Below are 13,749 nucleotides of genomic sequence, written 5' to 3'. Positions count from 1 at the left end.
TATGTGTCATCAGTGTAATGCTGGAAATGAGGAGAGGAGAAGGAGAACAGGTGAGCAAGAGAGGCAAGATAGATATTGATAAATAATGTCAATAGGATAGAGGCCTGGGGGATGCCGCAGGTAGAGAGTGAAGTGATGGAGGAGCATTGTCCCAGCTGCAACTGGGAGGGGCAGTTAGTGAGGAAAGAGGTCAGTGGGTCCAGTGCCCAATCTGTGATGTTGAGGGTATCAGAATGGTTGACCATGTCAAAGGCTGAGGAGAGACCGAGGAGAATGAGAACAGCAGGAGAGTTAGAGTCAAGATTAGGAGCATGTCTTCATGGGTGCTCAGGAGAGCAGTTTCCATGCCTTTGGATGGCCATAATCCAGATTGATGTTCATGGAGGCAACCAGCGACTAAAATGCAGCAAAAACAGTCAATGTGCAGGTTCAAAGGAACATCTAAATTCGACTTGTCAGGAAAGCACTAAAAATGCTGCAAAAAGAGTCAGGTTTAAACAAGATTCAAGTTTCAGGTGAAGAAACAGCACAAGTAAGGAAGGAGCATACAGGGCATAGGATTACGAGATATAGATTACAGAGAAGAGAGACATAACGCAGAGGTGTGTCCATTGGGTGCCAGAAGGATTGTGGGGAGTTAAAAGTTACAGGTGCAGCTTGAATTTGGAGGATGGCAGGATACATGTTGTAGGAGGACCAGGGAGCATTGAAAGGACTGTCAGCACACTGTGAGACTATTGCAGGATGGCGATAGAATGTGGGCTGTGTGGGCGGTGAAGAAAGAAGAGCTTGGGGCCCAAACCAGCCTCAGTGAAGAAAACAGGAGTGAGGCAGTCAAGGGAAACAGGCGCGGACCTCTTACCTCAAAGGCTGCTGTAAGGTCGCCTGCAGTGAGCTCTGGCAAGGCGAATGGGCCCGGCGGCCCGAGCCGGCCAGGGCCATACAGAAGCCTTAGTCGAGGGCCTTGGCTCAGGGGCCCGGCTTGCCTGCCATCTCCATGATTGGTTTCTAGTGTAAATGTGCACCAATCACACTGCAGTAGGGCAGGCTCTGGTAGGGCTCACAGTTATTCCAGTGCCTGGAGATGATGGCACCCATGTCTCAGGAGAAAGAGGCCCTGTTTGCACAATAGCTGGCTTGTGTGTTCTGGGGGCGCTCAACTGCTTGAATGAAGAAAAGATGCAGCAGGATCGAACACAGCCTCCTGACGACCACGAGGAGAGGAAAATGAGTGATTGCAACATCACCACACTTCATTGTGTATATGAATGCTTGTCAGCAAGAAGAAAGCTCTCTGAGATAGCGTGAGTACTGCAAAAAGTATATATGAGGTCATTATTGGGTACTGGTAAGAAAAACAGGAAGCATGCTGTCTGAGACAGTGGCAGTATTGCATGCTGTAATGGAGGGGCATTATCAGGAGCTGGTCAGTAGGAAGCAGACCCTGAGACTGTGCAAGTACTGTACATCATATGTATAGGTCAATAGTGGGTACCCATCAGTAGGCAGACACTCTGAGACAGTGCCTGTATTCTAATAAATATAGAAGAGGGCAGTATTGGGTACTGCCAATGTCAAATGATCAAGAGATCACTTGAAATCAATTGAAGTTCAGGGGTTTTATTTTTAGATAAACAAGAATAGGCGATTAAGGTTAAGTGAGTTCACAAGGTGGGTTGTTGGATTTGGACATCACTGCCATGTTCCATTTGGGGCTTTGGCCCCCAGTCTTTCCTTGTTTTCTTTGCCTTTCAGGTGTCAAACAGTTGCTTACATTTATGTATTATGATATCCCACCCTTTTTCCCACCAAAACACTACCAATGACCCCACAACAACTGGCCCAAATCTTAGTGCTGTGGACTACTTCATTACACCGAATGGTAAAGATGACCTCTCATCAAGGTGTAAGATTTTTTATAATTACAAAATATTTCATATATCCAATATTAGCAACATCCACATCATCCTGTGGTACCTGGTCCAATGCTCAACTGATCTCTAAAGCAAGAGAAAACAAGTGATTTCACATTAATGGTTTGGGATGAAATGGCTGGAAATATTCAGCACTGTAATAGTGTATGGATGGAATTAACATTAAAAGGTTTACATCAAGGAAACATTTCCTGAAAAGTTGTTGTGGGGTCATTGGTAGTGTTTTGGTGGTGGTCACGATGCAAAGGGTACTGGGTGTCTCACTTGGATCAATGGGTGAAACACCTTTTTACCAAAAATATCAATATGTACAAGAGTCTTATGAAAAAAGATGGTAATAGATGTCTTCTTTTTTTCTCCCTGCCATACCACTCTCCCATTTTTTGTGTTGTTCGTGGTCTTTTATTTTGGGTTTTCGTATTTTATATCTGAACTATATGAATCAATTTTATTTCTACAAAATATGTGTTTACGTATCAACTTATTGTGATTTAGATCAGTAAGCACAAACATTGTCTGCTATTGCAGCCGTGAGGAAAACCTTTTGCAGTGGATCGTAACATGTGTTGTTTGTCCAGTAAAGCCAATATAGTTGATACTACACTGACTGGTTCATTTAATTATTTAGTCAATACGACTGGTGATATTTCCATTGAGAGTAGAAGTGGTGTGTGGTGCAAGTGGTCAAGTGTTTACAGTTATTCTCAAAGGTGATTTGGGCATTTTAGAAGGGGATGGGGAGTGGCACAAAAATGCACTGTCCACCGCCTTGCATACAAAGTAATGTACGATAGGCTCCCAGCAACCACGTGGATGCTGAGAGTGCATTCGCAAAAAGGTTTTGAGAATATGGCCCCATACGTTTAACTCTTAATAAGTATAAGGTAAACCTGTGAGGGTGAATTTAAGATGAAAACCTCAGGCATATATTACATTGTTTATATAAGTAGGTTTAACAAATAGTGTCATAGTCAATTTATAATCCACTTAATTTATCTGAGCGTTCAAAAAACATTTTGATGGCTCATTATGGTCAGTAGTGAACTTAACTCTCTCATGTACGTTATTAATGTTCGTAAAAAACGCAAGCAAATCATCAATAGTGATGTCCAAATCCAAAGATGCCCTCTATGTACTGATTGTAAAATATGTGATGTTGGGATTCACAAGAGGGCGCAGAGAAATGGCTGCTTAGACTGAGAGCTCTGCTCTCCCCCATGCTATAACGGTGGAATATGGCGTTGCCCCGCACCGGATTGAGACATGACTGAGGGGCACGAGTGCGGTAAACCATGCGGGGCCGTGCCGGGCAACAAGGCTCCAGAAACTACTAGGGCTAACGGCCGAACGCTGAAGATCCTTTACCGGGGCTATTTTATTTCTTTATTTATTTATTCGCATTTGTTAAGCGCGCAGCAGCCCGTGGGCATTGAGGCGCTGGTTACAGAAGAAGTTCATATCTTAGTTACAGTAGTCACGTGAACACATACAGTATAGGTGGCATTGTGGCGCTTGTTCAATAGGTGCAGAGGGCATGGCTGTGAGCAAGTACATACGGTGAGCTAACAGCTAATTGAAGAGTGTCGTTTTTAGATTTTTGCGGAAGGCATGGAGAGAGGTTTCAGCTCTGAGGGCTGTGGGTAGCGTGTTCCAGAGTTTAGGTGCCAGATAGGGGAATCCTATTCCTCCTGCTTTGGCCCTTGAAATTCGTGGCACAGTGAGTTGGTTGGTGTACTCTTGTCTGGTGGGTCTGGTGGATTGTGTTCTGACTAGGGTGTCTGATAAGTAAGGGGGTGCTGTAAGGTTGATGCATTTGTGTGTAGTGGCGAGAATCTTTAGCGGGAGAGGAGGAGCAGCCTCGAGGGCGAAGAAGATAGGTACCTGCAAGTAAGGAGCAGGCTGTAGGCCTGCGGACCCGATCCGCTGGAGGTTTGAAGTGACGAGGGGCGGAGGCGCAGTGAATCAGGGGTGGCTGTGCACCACACAGGCACCTGCACAGGCGGACAGTAGCCGGAGGAGCAGGGTAGGGCTGAGGGAGAATGCTGCATGGCCGCACTACGGGTGGACCCCGGATTGCAGGGGGCAGACAGTGCACAAGCCTAGAAGGCTTAATTCAGAGAACCCCGGAGGCACATTGGACGCCTGGGGGGAGGTGAGCGGGGAGACAGCTGCAGAGTACATGGCCTGGGCAGCCTGGATGAAAGCCCTGGAGGAGGAGTGGGATGTCTTCCCAGCAGAGAGGCGGGCCACCTGTGGAGCTAGCTGGGAGAGCCCAAGTGGAGAAGCACCCCACTCTTGAAGAGGGTCGGCTGGGTGAAAGAGTTGTGAGGTGCAAGATGGTGATGGCAATAGCCTGGAGCAAATCTGTGATGGCCAAGGACACAAGAACATAGGGTGTGGAGGACAACCCTGGGGCAGTGAGCTTTTGGAACATATACATTTGCAGCGGATCACATCATCCTACCACAGAGGTGAAGCAGGAGTGAGTGTGGGTACGACATAAAGGGGGCCTCTGAAACAGCAGCCCATCTGGTCTGACCTATGAGCAGGAAGGCACCAGTGAGGGCGTGCTCTGAGCCAGATGGACATCATGAATTCTCTCTGTGCCATCGCACAGCCTGACACACAGGATCCATTCAAGGGGGCCCCAAGCCTGATCAATTAATTTGCACATTGTCCCCACCTGGAGATGAATGGGACACCAACACTGTCAGTCAGTCCAGCGGCAAAGGGGACGTCAAAGGGAGCAGCGAGGCCCAAGGCTAGGTCGGGGGACATCAAGGCGTTGTTGGAAATTCAGGAATAGGCGAAGGAGGGAAAGACCAACAAAACACTAGTGGAGATCCACTCACACCCATTGGCGATGGCGATGCCAATATTCTTTGCGAAGGAGGACCTATTGGAAATGCTTTTCCTGCTGAAACAAGATCTCACTAAAGAGATCAAGGACACAAAGGACATCATGCTGAAGATCGTGGCGGACCTAAATTCCCACATGATAGAACTGGAAACGAGGGTAAATGAGGTTGAGGAAACACTGTGCTAAAAATCTCACGATCAAGCAGAGCTCACTAACAGAGTTCTTGGCCTTGAAGAGCAAATTGAGATGATGTGGGCTAGGTAGGAGGATCTCAAGAATTGCTCTCATCGTAATAACATCAGGATTTGTGGGGTAACGGGGGATGTTTTGGACCAGGACCTGGGGAGTTATGTGGAGGACCTCTTCCAGACTCTCTTGGACCTCCCAGAGTCTGCAGCACTGGAGCTATACAGAACACACAGAGTGTACTCTACACAACAGCAATGTCGCAATCCCCCGGATGAGCTCTCCTGTGTCCACTTTTTTCAACAAAAGGAGCAAATCATGGCAGCAGCAAGGAGAGCAAAGCCAGTGCAATTTCGAGGGAGCCAAATTTCGCTTTTCCAGGACTTGGCACCAGGCACCCTGGCAAATAGGCATAAGCTGCACGTCGTGACGGCCTGGCTTCAGGTGCAGAAGATTCAATATCGATGAGGTGTTTCCTTGCAGGCTACTATTTGAGCTCAAGAGTCAAAAATATGCCATTTGATCTGAAGAGGAGGCTGCTGCATTGATGCCGTGCCCATGTGGGGGCCAGCCACAAGGAGAGGTGTCTCAGAGCCAGGAGGGGCCTGACAGGGATAAAACAAGGAGGCCAAAGAGAAGAAAGCTTGTGGAGGCAGAACTCAATGTGGACAAAAGCTGAAAGGCTTGAAAGGGCGGTATACCTGGGTTGTTCAGGGGAGGGGAAGAACCTAGGGCCTACATTAAGCCTCTCAACTGGATAAGACATTCAGATATTGGAGGATTGAGGGAGTGCATACTCCAATTAAAGAGGTACATGGGGCATGGGGGGTTAACTCCTAGTAAATTGGGGTCTCCAACTGTCAACTAAATTGAGGAATGACAGGGTTGCTGGTGCACAGAGGGAAAGATCTGTGCAAATGTAGTTGGGGTTTGATTGGAGACATTGTCCTTTTTGGGTTAAGGTTACCATGGGTTACTGTTTCTGGTTACTGGTTTACATCCTTTCTCACAATGCCAATTTATGAGCAAATGGTTCTCAATCCACCACCCCTGGCGGGTGCACAGGTACCCCTCCACAAAGGGGAATGGGCATTATTAAGGTTATAACAGGTAATGGCTAATCCCTATATAAAATGCTTGACCTTGAATCTGAGGGCCTAAACTCACCTATAAAGCCTAAAGCAATCCTGCAGAGGCTCACTTGCTTGGGGATAGATATAGCATTCATTCAGGAAACCCACTTACGAAAAGGACAGAAGAAACGTGGGGTGGCAATCTTAGTACGCAAGGGGTTACTGCTCCATACAAAGGAAGTGGTAAGGGACGTACCTGCTGATCAAAAGGGACCCGGGAAATCGGAAGGTCACGCTCTGGGTAATTTAGGGTCCGAATGAGAAACAGGGGGAGTTCCAGGGAAGGTTTAAGGGGACGGTTGGGAGCATCATGGAGGGGGAGGTAATATTGGGAAGTGATTTTAATTGTGTGGTGGATCCAACAATAGACAAGACCCTGAACCCAACAAATAATGACAGAACCAACTTCTGTGCCGTAACCAGGGGGTACACTTTCTTCTCAGCAGTTCATGGGGGTCACTCTAGGTTGGATATGTTCCTGCTTTCTCCCACTCTCATACAATTAGTCTCTGCTATAGAAATATGTCCGAGAGGACTTACGGACCACTCCCCAGTGGTAATGGAGCTGGACCTGGTTCTTGGGATCCTGCAGCCAAAACCTCAGTGGAGGCTGAATGAGCGCATCCTTGGGGACGGGGGGCCAGAGCAGCAATAGAGAACGGTATATCACATTACTTCCAAGAAGACATGGCAGGGGAGCTAAACATTCGCACTGTGTGGGACGCTGGGAAGGTAGTAATCAGGGGGGGTCATAATAGGGCAAACAATAGCTTGGAATAGATCCCAGCGATTGATCCGCAATGACCTGGAAGAGACGGTATGGGAGAAAGAAAAGGCACATGACAATACAGGTGGTAGAAGGGCGCTCAGAGACCTTAGAATAGCCAAGCAGGCATTAGAACCTCATTTAATGGGGAAAGCAGCACAGTAATTATTCATGACGAAGCAATTCTGCTATTCTAAAGGGAATAAAGCAAATAAGCTACTGGAAGCTAAGCTACAGAAGAAGGCCACCCATAATTACATTAGCACCTTGAGAGCAGGGGATGGGAAGAGGGTGACTATGGAAATGGGAAAGAGGCAGGTTATGGAAGAATTTTTTAGGAAGGCCTCTGCCCCACACAGGGGGGACCCTGATCGGATTATGGAATTTCTTAGACAAGCCCAGCTCCCAAAGATCCCAGAGGAGTTGCGGGAGGCGCTGGACAGTCCTATCTCGGCCCAAGAAGTGATGCAGGCCATTCATACACTTCCTGGGGGGAAAGACAGATTCACCAACATATTTTATAAAACATTTGCGTGACAGCTGGCCCCCCATCTCACAACTCTCTTTAACTCATTCTGCACCTCAGGACGGGTGACAGACTCTGTGGCAGAATCCACAACCACGCTGTCACTAAAGCCAGGGAAAGACCCGGAGGACTGCTCCTCCTACCATCCATTAGCCATCTTGAACACGGATGCTAAACTGTACAGCAAAATTCTTGCGGCGAGGCTGAAGGAAGTGCTCTCACTTATAGTAGATGCAGATCAGACGAGATTCATTAAGGATAGAGGGGCTCACGACAAGATTAGGAGGGTAATTGATCTAGAAGCTTTGGCCCAAGAGGGTTCTTGCTCATCCACCTAGATGCGCACCAAGCTTTCGACAGCATGGCTTGGGACTTCTTGCAACCTCTCTTGCCACAATATGGGTTTGGGCCAAACATCAGCATGTTAATTTTAGTAAATTTCTAAATCCCCTCTACCATGTTTGGGGTGAATGGGGTTCACTCTCCACCGATCCCTCTGCGTAGGGGAGCAAAGCAGGGGTGCTCACTGTCGCCGCTACTTTTTGCTATGGCCATGAAACCGTTGGCACAGAGAATTCAGGACCACCCCTGTATACAAGACTTAGAATGTCAGGGAACACACACAAGGTAGCACTTTCCGCGGACAATGTCTTCTGTTTTATAACAAACCCCCAACAATCGCTACCTCGGTTAATGGAACTCCTAGAGGAGTACCGGGGACATTAACCACACCAAGTCAGTGGGTAAGTCCATAGGCATTCCACGGAATATTCAGTCGGAGCTTCAGTCGGCTTTTCCGTTTAAATGGGTCGATAAGGAGCTGTCCTATCCTCCACGTGGCCAATATCCCACAACTCATGAGGGAGGCAAAGACAACTTTGAAAGATTGGGAGGCCCAAGAAATATCATGGCTTGGCAGGGTAACATCAGTGAAAATGACAATCTTGCCTAGGCTTCTATACACGTTCCATGCCTTGCCGATCCGCATCTCAGACAAAGAGCTGGTGGACCTGCAAAGAGCCGTGGGACAATACATCTGTCAGGGGAAGTGCCCAAGAATTCTGCGGCAAACACTCCTTAGATCGAAAGAGCTGGGGATCTTGGGGGTCCCCTCTCTGCAGAGATACTATCAGGCAGCCCAGATTGCCCCAATGTTCGCTTGGGGGGGCGGCGGAACCTGAACAGAAATGTAAGGGGATAGATCAAGGGATAGGGCCCGGGCAGGGCTGTAAATTAAAACTGAGATAGGCCCACTTACACCGGTGCTGAAAAACCCGGAATTCTCTTCGTGCATAGCAGGGGACTGTTCAACTGCTGGGAAACATTGGGACCCCTGCGACTTTGAGATCTGTACAGGGAGGGGAACCCTCTAACTTAGAATGCAAAACCAAATTCACACTCCCAGAATCGGAGCGGTTCCGATATTGCCAGATTAGTCATTGGGTATCCAACCATAAGGTAAAACAGGTGAGTACACGCCAACAAAGGGGAATTGAACTGCAACTGTTGGAAGGGCAAACTTCCCATAGGATTTCCCGGTGCTATCGGTTGCTGAACAAGGCTAAATTGGGGGACAAACTCTCTAACATGAAGCATTGGGAGGCAGATGTGGAGGTGGGGGGGGGGGTGAGATCCCAGAAGACTCCTGGCAACGAATTTGGGCTCGTACCAACAAGTGATCGAGGTGCACAGGACACAAAGAATGCACATTCAAACTCTGCCTTAGGTTGTACATGACTACACAGCGCCTGCATGCGATATCTAAGGACTATTCAGATCGCTGTTGGCACAGGTGTGGTCAATTGGGGAATTTCTTTCACATGTGGTGGCAATGCCCACTAATCCAAACCTACTGGCAAGAAATCAAGTCGAGAATTAAGGGCATTGTAAGTGTATCGCTCCCGATGTGACCCAGAGTCATGCTGTTGGGGGATGTAACCTGTGCCCACAATCTCAACTTGATTCTGGTAGCATGATGAGGGCTGCAAAGTCAGCCAGCTGAATATATGGTTATTCAGGGTCCCATGGAGGAGAGTCAGCCTGGAAATTTGAGGAAGGACCAAATGGTAGCTATACTGATGAAAACCCTTGCAGTCACATGTCAGAACGTGCAAGGTTCTGAAGAGTTTGAAAACAATTGTGCCCTAGAAACAGACAAGTTCCTGCCCTTGGGAGTTCGTCCCAAACAATTAAAATCTATGCACAAGCTATCTATGAAGTTTCTGGCCCACAGCTCTTCCCCGCATCCACAAACTCGCCCTATTGCGGGACAAGCCATTACGGACTACTTCAAAGTTCCAAACCCAAACACCACAATCAAACCTAGGGGGGGTCAATTCTTTGGCTGCCCTGGACGGCTCTCATAGGTATCACTTTAATGATGGAAATGGCATGAATGATCTTAGCCTAATAAAACACACTGACTCTATTGCCCTCGAAGTAGGACATCATCAGGGGGACAGTGTGATGCAACCGACCTGCGATCCCTCAATACACGCTCTCACAAATCTTATTGACAAGGAGAGGTTGCAGAATCTTGACCCAGGCACATTATTTGCGGGCATTTGCTCTAAAGAAAATACCATTCACCATACCCTGGGAGAAGTAGACGAGCGCATCCACCTGACATCACCAACTCTATCCACCCTAAATATGCTCCTGAGCTTGTTTTTTACCCTATATGACAACATTTGGGATGAGGTGAGGGCCCATACAAATATGTTAACGGACTTAAATATAAAAATAGAGGACTTGGCATCTACAAAGTGTTTGGGCAATGGTGGTGGTCTCACAAGAGCCTTTGCTGAAGGAGAGACGGGCATAGCAATTCTTCAGCCGCCTATTGTTATCTTGTCTGATTCAGAGGTAGAAATATGAGACCCTGAAACTCAAGATATAAGGAAAATCCCAATACCTAACTCATTAAATACAGTGATCACAACCACCAGTTCTGCTGATCTGCCATGTACTTTGATAGTGAAAGAGAACAAGAAACCAACTATAAGAAAAGAAGGGGACGGTTCACCTAGTCAAACACAGAAATCTTAGAACCAGAGAACCGTAAAAAGGAAAAATGTGGCTATTCGAATATTTGTAAAAAAAAGTGTTCACTGGGCACGAGATATAGCACAGGAAAAATAAGATCCATGAGAAAGCTAAAAATGCATATCAGTCCCCAGTGAGTGAAAGAAATGACCTTGAAAGCGAACCTTGCTTGTGTAAATGTAAAAATATGAATGATAGTAAAAGTGACAAGCCCATGAAAGAGAGTTGTTGCTTGCAGAACGTGGTGACCCACCAGTGTGACAAAAATCTGTGGGTACTTGTGTCAAATCAACTTGGCCATCGGATGGAGGGAAATGAGGTGAGAGGTAGGACCACTGTCTCCTCTACCACCCAAACTGGTTTGGATCTCTGGAGGTTAAGGGATCCTCTCTCCATAGCCGTAACCTTGGTGAATGATGCCCTGCGGTCTCCTCTGAAGTTATCAGATTGTGAACCATCAATGAGGGCATAAAAATAGGGGCAGAAACAAGGAATGCCACTAACCGGGAACACAGAGCACCATCTTCCTCCCACTATGGGATTCCCCGGTTGTTGTTGCCAAAGGTTTGGGATCACACTACCCCCTAATGATTACAAGAGACGTAGTGTCTTCTTGATGGTTGATTTACAAAACACACCTGTAGAATCCCCCAAGGTTGCAAGAGGTTCAGTGCTAAAGGGAGGGGTGAACCACAAAGGAGAATGCTCTGTTACCATAGAGACCCAAACAGAAAGAAAAGCGTTAATAGAACAATTGACCATCCAGAATGCACATGATCACACTCATCAAGCTAAGGATTCCAACGAAGGCGAGTGCCCAAAAATATGGAGCATGTCTCAGTCGGAATGGTTAAATAAGTGCAGTGCCCGCATGGTAACATATACAAACAAAATACTGCCTAGCTTGCTGATTGTGGGAGGTGGTCAGTTTTTGAATGGCTGTGAGAAACTACCGGGAGCCTTCCTCCTGCTGCTGGTATCTCACGAAGTAGCGAGGGCAACTACCGGGAATATTTACGTGGGTGACTTGCTCAAAAATATGTATAAACCACAAACAGAGGAGCACGTGGGGAAGCACATGCCCTGGGAGGAAGATCCATCTTTGAGGAATGCCAACATCAAAGGTACACCTATATCTCATGGTACAAGTAACCCCAGACGCAATGGATGGGTCAGTTGGAACCAGGAAAAAAAGTTACTCCAGGGACAATACAAACAAGGTTATGGGCGAAAAATTATGTTAACACATTCCCCGGCCATGATTGCACACTTTGTCTCAATAGAACGAATGTCATCTTAATTCTTAATGAAATTCCAAACCTGAAAGCATTAGTGTCTGCCGACATTGATAGATTGGATTTTCCAGAGAAAGGTGACACAAAATTGTTGTATGCTACACTTCAACTCAAGAATTGTGTTTGATCTTGTCTTGTTGGAGGGAAGGAATTTGTGCAATCTTGGTTTTATTATTGCCCCCATAGACAAATTAGAGGTAAGAGAAGTGGAGAATAGAAGAACAATGGTCAAAGATGTACCTATGCACATGAATGATCGCCACTGGCAAGAAAAGTCTGTCCCTAATAAGGTTCCAGTATGGCCGTCATCTCCACTTTGTGGTGAAAAGTGTGTTGGTAATTCTAATAATCGGGAAACAAACACTGATGTTGGTAATTGCAGTACTTAGAGAATGATTTGTCATACTACTCCTGGGTATACAACGAAATCAATTGTGAATCCTAAATGTGTTGTGGGTTCCTGGAATATCAGGGGCTTTGGCAAACTGATTAAGAACAACTTGGTATTAGCAATGCTAAAGGATTACCCCACATTGTGTTTTCAAAAGACCTGTGACCTGGACAGTCTTGTATGGGATGGGCATGTGATCCTCTAGCAGGCAGCAACTAGAGATAATGGCGGGCGGCTCGCCGGGGGTCTGTGCACTGTGATCAAGAATGGCCATGGAATAATTTCAAGTGTGTTTTTAGACAAATGCAGAGGTGTGTTGGCAGCAAAATTAAAATTACATCTAGGGAAAGCTGAATTACATATTCTCCTGGTGAATGTTTACTGGCACCCTGCCCATTGTGAACTCTCGGTAAAGATACTTTTTCAGTCTCCGACATAATTATGGTAGTAGACTTGAACGCACATTGCCTCCCTGAGGGCACAGATTTGGGGAAAAGGGTAGACTTTCACAACCGCACACCACACTTTTCATTGAACATGGTACCCAAGGGAGAGACTTCTTGGAGAGCTGGGGACTGTTAGTGGCTAACAGACAAATAGCTGGAAATATCCCACCCCATCCGACGTGGCATAGATATAGTCAAAGCTCTTGGTTTGATTATGTTATCATTTCAAAGAATCTATTTTCCATCTCAACATCATTTGAAATTATACATAACTCATACAGCGATCATGACCTTGTTGCAATGCACTTAAAATGAATGCTCAGGGCACCTAAAATAACATGCTGTAAAAACATTATTGCTAATAATTTTAAAAATGAATTAGATGGAATTAGAAGCGCTTTGGGAATTTTTAATAGAATCATTGAGGATTTTTGGCACATTAAAACCTATCCCCCAAAAGTAAGAGCCCTGTCAGCTGAACATTTCTGTCCATTCATAAGAGATACGGCCATAACCCTCATAGGTAACAATGCTATTAGACAGGGCTCTAGTCACCTAAATGTTTACACAAAGGAAGTACATGTAAGAAAATCCCTAATGCGTAAAAAAAAATCAGATTTAAGATTAAGTTCCCAAAATAAAGAGGAGAAAAACAAACAGATTTGTAAAGCAAGGCAGTCCTATCAAAATTGGATTAAAAACCATAGGATCCTCCTCTAGCAAAGAGACGAAGAAAGGATGTTGACTGTGGTTTTGCAGAAACATAATAGAAACATTTGGAATATTGTAAATTTGCAATCTGGGCCTGAATCCTTTGAAAACATGAATCCCATTCCAGAGGAAACATGGTGTAAGCACTTTGAGGATTTTTATAAAAATGTGGGGAAAAAACAACAAATCCAAAACTCAATGAGCCCTGGATCATAGATATTTCTTTTGAACATCTAGTGGAAATCCTAAAGTCTGGCTCGAATTCTCGTGCCCCTGGTTCAAATGGGCTATGTAACCTTGTGCTGAAGAAACCTCCAGAAATGTGGGCCAGAGTTCTACATAAGCTGTTTCAGGACGTTTTGGTTGGCAAAGCTCGCCCCCCCTTTTGCAATCCTTGGTTATTGTGCCGATATTTAAGAAAGGCGATCACATTAATCCAGTAATAGATTATCGAGA

Source organism: Ambystoma mexicanum, chromosome 5p, assembly GCF_040938575.1.
Source record: "Ambystoma mexicanum isolate Mex_15411 chromosome 5p, UKY_AmexF1_1, whole genome shotgun sequence".
NCBI lineage: Eukaryota > Metazoa > Chordata > Amphibia > Caudata > Ambystomatidae > Ambystoma > Ambystoma mexicanum.
Note: the sequence above shows the minus strand (reverse complement) of the source record.